We start from the raw sequence: 9,904 nt of genomic DNA on the forward strand, positions 1-9,904 counted from the left end.
GTCAAAATGACCAAGATACCCCTGATAACAAGACTATGGCCTTGAAACCAGGGTTTTCTGAAATAAATTTTGCAAAATTAAAAAAATATGAAATGCAAAGGAGATTGAAATTAACCTTAATATGATTCTACATGCTTATGTACATGATAAAAACCCTAAAATGGCGAAAATATCATAAATATCAAATTTAACCCGATTTTCGCCTGATTTTCGCTTCTGAATTTGAAGATAAACTAACACATGGAGCAAATAAACTTGAAATTAAACCAAATTTGGCATGAACACTTAAAATAACCCTATAAACATAATGGAGCACGAAAATCTATTTTTTTTGTATTTTTAAATATGGAACTTCAAATAAAAACCCTAAATTTTGTGATTTTTGCCTAAAATGTTGATTATAAAGAGGATTTAGGATATACAATTTCCATAAAAATTTCCCAAATTTTATGGGGTGACATAGGACAGTAAGGCAAAGATTTTTGACTTTTACACTTTCTGGTTTTGACCTATGGACGGAGCTGTACCACTCCGGCAAGTCGGATCGGAATCCGGCGACTCTAGGATTTAGGGGAAACAGACAGGTTTCGGTAGAAAACATGAGAAAAATAGTAAAAAGATGGGAAAAAAGCTGAAATTGTGGGAGAATGTCCCTGACAAACATATTAAGATTTCCTATTTTTACAGAATTGGGATTCGGGTTACGGTTTGGAAAAGGGCATGCTTATATTAGAGACCCAAATCTCTGGAATTTCGGGATATTGAAATCTGTCAGACAGAAATGCAAATTTCGGGAAAAATACTGAAACATTTCAAACAATTCCCAAATTTTGGGCAATGACATAACACTATGTTAGGAACAACTTTCATGTTGAAAGCATTTGCAGACGGGCTACGGATTGGGCGGACTTGGTGAATTAGGGTCTGTCTGTACCCTGACGAAGGAAAATCGAGATTTTCCCAGGGGTCTGGGAAATCCATTTTTTGACAAAGTCCAAAACTTCTTGAAAAAAACTCAAAATTTCCAGATCATAAGTAGATTCAATTATAAATCCACTGTGATTTTTGGAGGATGATCCGAATCTCCCACGAGCGTGGTGTCGTAGGTTCTTGTCTGCTAAAGCAGAAATTGGAAATTCAGAGAGAGAGAAAACCCGATGTAGAGTTTGATCGATTTAGATGAGTTTTGAAACCCGAATTGAATCAAATTTTCGGCAGTAGAACAAAGACATATGACTAAGACTATTATGCATTTTTTTGGATTTTTTAATAGGAAATTACACATAAGATCATAATTGGACACGATGCATAAATCAAACATAAATTAAATATCAATAAAACTACATTAAATGCTTATGAAATTGATTTTTTTTCCTAAATACAACATAAAAACTACATGATAACGAAAATAAAAAGATAAATGACAGGGATATGATCAATTTTATTGTTGGCTCTCAAAGGAAAGATCCAATTCATGTAATGGATGGATCTCACCCTTCACATAGCCTACACATGTGATATGTGTTTTTTTTTATTCACGATCATGGAAGAAACTCTTTATATACTCTTGGATCCGATCGAGCTTAACTGCACATCACCCTCATGAAGATAAAGCTTGGGGTGCTCATGTCAAGATGCGACAAAAGGAAAAAATCGCATAGAAAGAAGCATGGCAAAATAATGCAAATATTAAAAATCTACCAAGCAAAGGGGTCTTACCTTAGGATTTGGCTGAGTTTTATTTGAAGGAGTGTTAATAGGCACCAACCGGAGAGGCTTCAAAGTTGCAGAGGCTGGGTGCCACAGCTGGTGGTGTATGACTGCATCCACTGGAGGGATTACACCAAGGAGGGGCCTTCTGGTCCAACGTTGAAGAAAATAGTGTTGTGGCTTGGGGACCAAAAGGTAGTTGTGGAGATGGCGTGATGGAGGAGGTTGCCGCCACAAGTTTGAAGGTGGGCTTCAGTTGTGCTGGAATGGCTGCTGAAAGTGGATGGTGAAGGTTGGTACAACTTCAAAGTGGCTGCAGCTGTGTAGGTAGTGATGACTGATAAGGGAGATGGAGAGATAATAGCCCAAAAACAAAGAGAGGGCTGCTGTCTAAGGGAAGATGGAGCTGCTATTGGGTGGCTGCCAATGGTGGGCCTTGGTTGGAGATGGCTGAAGGAGATGCTGAATCCGATTTGAAGGAGTTTGTTGCAGCTGTAATGGCTGCTGTAGTTGCTACCAAGGTGTGGCTGAATCAATGGTGATTGGTGCTGAAGTTGAAGGGGCTGGTACGGCTGAACTGGGCGTCCAAGGAGGTGGCAGCAGCTTCAAGATGGTGGCTGTTGTGGCTGCAGCAGCCAAAGGGAGAGAGAGAGAGAGAGAGAGAGAGAGAGAGAGAGAGAGAGAGAGAGAGAGAGAGAGAGAGAGAGAGAGAGAGAGGCGTTGAATGAGAGATCCCCCTCTTTTGCCCAGCCGTGTAACCTTTTGTTTTTGGGTTGGCAACTTAGGAAAGATGTCATCTTTCCCTAAGTTTTCTGATTAATCAAGAAGGGCTGTAACATGAATGGCTGTAGTCATACGGCTGTGGAGGGAAAAATAGAAAGGGAAGAAGGAAGGGAAGAAGGAAAGAAGAGGGGAGAAAGAAAAGGAAAGGAAAGGAGGGAAAGGAAGAGAAGGGTCTGGAAAAAGAGGTATACGTAAGTGGAGAGAGGGGAAAGAAAAAGGAGGAAAGAAAGAAAGGAAGAAAGAAAGAAAAAGGAAGAAAAAAGAAAGAAAAGAAATAAAGAAGAAAAGAAAAGAAAAAAAAAAAATATATATATATATATATATATATATATATATATATATATATATATATATATATATATATATATATATATATATATATATATATATAAAGAAAATGGAGGAAGAAAGAAAGGAAATGGGCTGGAGGCTTGGGCAACCACCTTGTGGATCCCACCTCTCTAAAAATAAAATAAAATAATAAATAAATAAATAAATAAAAATCAATAAAAACAAAAATAAACAAATAAAAAAAAGCATTTTTTTTAATAAAATAGAAATGCAAATGAATGGGCCATCTCAGAGCGGGTCCAAATTTTAATTTTGAAATTCATTTTGAATATTAGAGGGGTAAAATAGTCTTTTTAAAAAGTTTCCAGACGAAACGAGCTATTTTTGGCAGTTTTTTTAAACGAGCTCGGATTTTGAAGTTCAATATCCCGTTGCGAAGCAAATCCAGTGTAGAATTTGAAAATGTAATTTTGAAAGAAATCCAGATTGTTTTTCTCGAGAAAATGCATCCAACAAAATAAGCTATTTTTGGCAGTTTTTGAAACGAGCTTGGATTTTGAAGTTCAATACCACGTTGCGAAGCAAGTCCAGTGTAGAATTCAAAAATTTGAGTTTGAAATAAATCTAGATTATTTTTCTTTAGAAAATATTTCCAAATTTAGACTCCTGGGGGTAAAATGTCAATTTTGAAAACCCAGGGTTTGGAATTGATTTCTGAAAGCTTTTAAAACTTGATCTGGATTGAAATTTATAAAACTGGAGTTCTGGACTTCAAAAATGAAATGAAATGTGATGAAATGTCATGAAATGCTGAGAAATGATATGAAATGATGAGAAATGACATGAAATGCTATGCAAAATGCTAACTCTGAATGAAGAATTTTGGATGTTAGACCCCGATTGACAGTTGTACCAGTTCAAAGAGTATTAAAATTGATAAAACTTGTAAAATAGCTCAAGAAATGGTTTTCGAGACTCTACTGGGTTAGAGTGACACTGAAAATTGGGGTTCGAGCTGGATTGAACTGAGATGAGCTAGATTGAGCTGGGTTTTAGAGTTTCAGAACTCAAATAAACTGACCAGGCACTAACTCAACTGACCTTTCTGACTGAATTTTCAAGAAAAGCTACCATTTTTAGAGAAATGGTACGGAATGGTCTCTGGAATGAAGTGAATTACGAACCTGAACTGGGTTTGAGTTGAAACAAAGGTCAGTAATACTGAGATGAACTAAAATCGAGGCTCAAACACTAGCTCAACTGACTGAACTCAGCTCAATTTCAGCTGAAAGAGCTGAAATGGACTAAAATGGGCTCCTGGACACTTAGAAATGGTTTTGAACTGAAACAGGAGCACTCGAACTTCTGGTGAGCTCAAGTTAGACTCTGAGGAGTATGACTGACTATGAATGACTGACTCAGAGACAATTGGCTTGGATTTGAGCGAGAAATGAGCTCATTTCTGAAAAAATGATCCCATCTCGACAAGAATGGTCAGAAATGGAAATGGTCTGTTCATTGTGAGCTCAGATGAGTTTGAAATGATTGATATTCTAAATGTTCTAAACTGACCAATGAGCTTGGTTGACTCCGACTGACTGGGGTTCAGGATGACCTAGGGGTAAAATGGTATTTTTTTGAAACTAGCTCAGGGTTTGACTCCTATACTGACCTAACAGGGTTGGCACTGCACGAGAAGGGTTGTTTGAGAATGGATAAGGAAAATTTGGGGTGTTTACAACATGATAGAAGGTACAATTATTGCCTTTTGAAATCATGAGCTAATATATCATGTCAAAATACCTTTTCCATAGAGGTTTGTAAGAAGGTACAATTATTGGTTTTCAAAAAAGTCCCTTTTGAAACTATCGTATACTTTTATGAAATATAGCTTTTGGGAATGAGTGACTTTTATGATGAAGTATGTAATATGCATGCTTTCGAAGGTTCTGTTACATATGACTCTAAAGAAGAAAAAAGTCTTCATCTTGAGGTAGCCGATCTCTTTAGATGATCTTTAGGAATGCATGGCTCATCAAGCTTTTTCTTCAAGGAGTATGATTGCACCACTGTTGTACTTGAATAGAAGGTCTCCATCCTTTTTGGGTGAGATATCCTTGCATCAAATACTCGTTAGATACATGGCAAAGCATATCCAGTCATAATATAACATTTTTCAAGAAGACATATTATCATATCATATTAAATCAAATATGACAGTGTATCATATTGTGTGTCATGAAAATATAGTTTCTCAACATTCTCCCCCTTTTTGATGATGACAAAATATGCTCCCCCTGTCAAAAAGACAATATGCATAGTAATGATAATATCATAAAAAAAATGTTAAAGAGTATTTTTCTCCTACTGAAGACAGGTTTTCTCCCCCTTGTCATGGACAAAAAGGAGGGGATCAGAGTAAGTAGAGTTATTACAGACCAAATGAAAAAATAGTTAAAGTTATTACATACGACTTGAATGAAGAGTTCATTTTGAGCCGGATGAGGGGTGAAACTTCTTTAGTAATTCATCTTGGCCGATTTGCATTGATGCTTGACTCTTGAGAAGGAGATCCTAGGTGTTCTGGACATTGACAAGTGCTGAGAAGATGTCAAGGTCAGAAGTTGCTGCTTGATCTGCATCTTGAGGGCCTTCGTCGTCAGAGTTTAGGTGAGAGGACTCTACCTCATGGAGAGAGGAGTCATCAAACGTGCGGTTGGAGTGATAGACGACATCGGTTGCAAGAGGTATTTGGAAGAATTCAAGAATGAGGGTGATGAGGTACCCAAAGGGAAGAGACTGAAAGGAACGAAAGTTAATCATGTTGTGGAAGATGACACTGGACCAGTTGATGGGAAAGGCACAGAAGATTGCATAAAGAAGAAGGGAGACTTCATTTGCAATAAATCCCCTAGAGGGCGACTTAGGGACTACATTGGAGGAAAGAATTTTGGACAATAAGAGTGCATGAGGCTTTAAGTTGCTTTCATGCCACGGAAAGTGGGTGGAGCGAGTGGAGAGGAAAACTTTCTTAAACACGGATTGGTCGAGAGGAACAATGTTGGGAAGCTCAATCCCGTAGGAAGATATATTCAGAATGTAGCCTAACTTAGATATGTCGAAGGAGAAGACTTTTCCATGTACCATGGAAGTGATGATAGAGTGATCATGGTCGACAGAAAGGTTTGTGTAGAACACTTTGATAAGATGGGGATAAATGGGCATTAATTGTGGAGAGGCTAGAACATGAATAAAATCGGAAAAAGAAGATTGTAAATCAAATGATGTAAAGGCTTCTAGATGGACTAATTTACCTGGTTGGATGGTCATGGAGTTTATGGAGTGATATGTGTGAATGAGATCTGGAAATCTCAACTCCGAAGCTTCAAGCATGTTAATGTCGGATGAGGAGGAGGATGCCATTGTAAGTACTTGAAAAGAGACTAAGAAAAAAGAGCTTGGAAAGAGTGATAGCTTGTATGAAGATAGAGAAATTCGTGTGGAATTGGTGAGGGATGACCCAATCTATTAAATGGAAGGAAGAAAATAATTGTGATAAGAAATGAATGACATTTGAAGTGTATGATTTTTAGATTTTAGTTGAATAAGGAAATTCGTGAGTATAGCATGTGAATGATAAATCAAATCAGTTTTTGGAGTATAGTGTATTATATTAGTATGTAGGTCAAGAAGGACATAGTTTTTAATTAATTTTTCTATATAGAGAAAAATTTACTATGGGAGAGTTTTTCGGATTGTGAGGTGTGTCATGAATTGAGTATGAAGTGTCCTATTGGACAAGGTTTTTGGATTTCAAAGATTTTTGTGAAACGAAGTGATGAGATGTAAAGATTATGATAAAGTGAAAGAAATAATGGCCTAATAAAACAAACAACTTTTTATATGATGTTTTTACTTTTTGTGAAAGCATTCTAAATTCGTGAAGGAGGAGTTTGAAATAAGACAAAAAGGATATTTGAGTGAGAGATGCAATAATTTATTATTTAAGAAATGTTTTTATGGATATGCGTGGAAGGAGTGAGAATAGTCATAAAGGACAATATCTCTTGAGGTTAGATATGAGATGTATGACATAAAGTAAGGTTATGATTGACATGAATTGATGTTTTGCTTTATAGGACATGGTTTTAATGAATCTCGTTTGGAGGGAGTTCATGGTTTTTGAAAAAGATGAAACATTAAAAAATTATAAAGGGGTCAATGGTTATGGATGGAGGTTTACTTCGTATGAAGAGAGAGAGAAAAAGAGTGGCACAATAGTACTCATGAGAATAATAACAAATGAAGGACAAGTTGTTGAGAATGAGTTTTTATAATTTTTTATAAAAGATGCGAAGGACGAAAGAACAAAAATAGATTGTACTTAAGATATGATATAAAAGATGATATAGTAAATCTTATACGTGAAGATAAAAAAGGTGGTGAGTAATAAAAAATAAGAAGGATTGTGACTCAAGTTTGAAAAGCAATATTTCCCATAAAGTGGTTTTATCATGCTATTCTTTACTTAAGTAAAGTTTTAGTGAAGTGTGTTGAGGAAAGGAAGTCATGATAAGGGATATATCATTTGACTGAAGCTAAGAAAAAGAATGATCAGTAAAGGTCTAATAAAATAAGTGAGGATTACAATATCATGTTGAAGAGGGGCTAGCTTATCGTAAGAGAGGTTTTCACTAAAAGACAAAATTGATAAAAGGTGTTATGAGATGAGTGATGTGAACAAAGTCATGATAGCTTTACTTAAAGTAAAAGGAAATAGGACAAGGAGTTATTATTGATGTGTACTTGAAATATGACAAGTTGAAAGACATAAAGAATGTATCATGATGAATGTGGTTAGAGTATACGTGAATATGGAGACATAGTTTGACTATAAAGAAAATGTATATGATAGATAAAATAAAAAGATCGATATATATATATATATACCTTGAGAGGGGGATATACATACATACATACATCCAAGCATGATATTCATATACATAAGTTCATATTCAGTAGATATGACATGTTATGGCAGCAAATGAGTGAAAGGCCATGGGAGGAAATATTGATGATGAAGAATGTTTACTATGGGTTTATGGTAATGATGTGTAAAAATGGGAGCTTAGAATGATGTGCCATAAAACAACATGCTGTGAACATGTCACCCAATATGCTTAAATGAAATTCCGTTCTGCAGGTGACAAGTATGAGTATTGTAGGTAAGTGGCAATGTGCAAGTGTTGGGGATAATGCAAGAATGTTGTGTAATAAGTGTGCAGTATATGGGGTAGTGAATGCCAAAGGGTGGGATGCAGTGAATATGTTGTGAATTTATGCACACATGATGGAGAACTTCATAGAGCTGCTGTTGTGACATTTGCAGGAAATGTGCAGGTGGAGTTGCAGTAAATGATCTATGTGCCATTGTTAAGTGCTAATAGGGTACTGCTGTAACTTCAGGAGATGGGTAAGGTGTGACTATGCAGAAGTGGATTATGAAGGAATGTGAAGGAGGTGCCATGAGCTGGAGATATAAGCAGGTGGCATAAGATTAACATGTAGTAAACTAAAAAAAAAGTGTTCAGATGAAAAGACCAATTAAACAACTAATAATTTACCGACTGCTAAGATTCACAACATCAACTCTTGATATCAGTCCTTTACACAAATAATCTACCATATCCAACCTTGAAACTAAAAGAAAAATATATATGATCCAGTTGCATGCTGTATATGTTCATCTTTTTGTCAAGGGCAATTTGACTCATATTGATGGTATAAAGCTACATAATAGTAACAAGGTCATGCATTGTAAGTTTTTAGCAAATCTGATCTTATGTTTCATTCAAAATAAAGAAGCCAAAGAAAACAAACATAAAAATCAAACCAGATAATTATGTTGAACGGGGAAAATCCTTCAGCCATATCTCCTCAATATCATCAGGTTCTTTTGCTGTACTCAGTAGAATGCGATTGATACCTTTTAGGCCCTTCCGTCAAAGCCTTCATATACGCTGCCACATGGCCACCAAAGATATATTTACAATAGACATCAGAATCAAGATGCTTTTCTTCCTTATTGAATCCAGCAAACCTCTCATCATTGTGAGGAATGTCAAGTCCACCATTGAGCGCATCTTTTAGAGCACCAAACACACGGTTTCCAACAGTGATCTTTACAGGATCAACATCCAACAAGGTACAAAAGGTCTTCCTGCTCTCGGCAGGCTTAACAAAACAGTCCTCCCCAATTGCCTCTGACTTCATGGTCCATTTATCCAGACTGCAATCTTAGGTAAGCAAAAATTGGAGTCTTCAGCAGACGAATCAATTTGTCGACCTGAACCAGGAATTTCACATTTATATCTTCTTCCACCAGAAATTGAATAACAAAATTGGCATGCTCTTATGCCAGCAGTATTCATCAAAGATTGCTTCAGAAGTAGTTCAGCGAGCTCAGATGAAGTTAGCGAAATCAAGTTCTGTGCCTGAATCATGATGGAAGCAAAGTCTAAGTCAGCTTCACCCTCCAAGATTGCAGAAAATTCTCTGTAAAACCCTCTCAGCATCCAAAAGAATGCATAATTTATGGACTATATATCTTTTCTCCTGAAGTGACTGCTCTACACGAAATTTGTGTACAAGAAAAAAAAGTGCCGAAAGTGTGGTGCATCTCTTGCTATGCATGCGTGAACCTCTAAAATCATTGACACCACATCATCAGAAGGATTTGAGAGTACTCTAAGAAGAGGGTCAAAGATGGATCCCAATGAAGCTATCACCTCATTACGGTGTCTTAATCAAAAGCACTGAAATCCAATGCAAGGCTTCAATTCGAGTGGCTTCCCATTCACTTGTCGATTGTCTCCTTGCAATAGTAAGGATGGCTTCTATATCAAATTACTCAGCTGGATTAGCCTTAATTGTACAAAGCTCGTCATTGGTTTCATGAGTGACCACTCTATTTTTTTTATCAGATATGCAGGGTAAAATAGCTCCTAGAATATCAGCATAATATGGGACAAGTCGAGCTCCGCCAAGTTTCACTCCATGTGATAGCAGTAGATCGTGTAAATTTATCAGGAGAACCTGCTCTCTGAACTAATATTTCAGC

General features: G+C 36.5%; 1 pseudogene; it reads right to left on the reverse strand.

Moving 5' to 3' along the window:
* Window positions 1–8,730: 8,730 nt before the first annotated feature.
* LOC149822404 (large ribosomal subunit protein uL18 pseudogene) lies at window positions 8,731–9,057 on the reverse strand (annotated as a pseudogene).
* Window positions 9,058–9,904: the final 847 nt, after the last annotated feature.

Source organism: Nuphar pumila, chromosome 11 (genome assembly GCF_984573655.1).
Source record: "Nuphar pumila chromosome 11, dmNupPumi1.hap1.1, whole genome shotgun sequence".
In the NCBI taxonomy this organism is placed as follows: domain Eukaryota; kingdom Viridiplantae; phylum Streptophyta; class Magnoliopsida; order Nymphaeales; family Nymphaeaceae; genus Nuphar; species Nuphar pumila.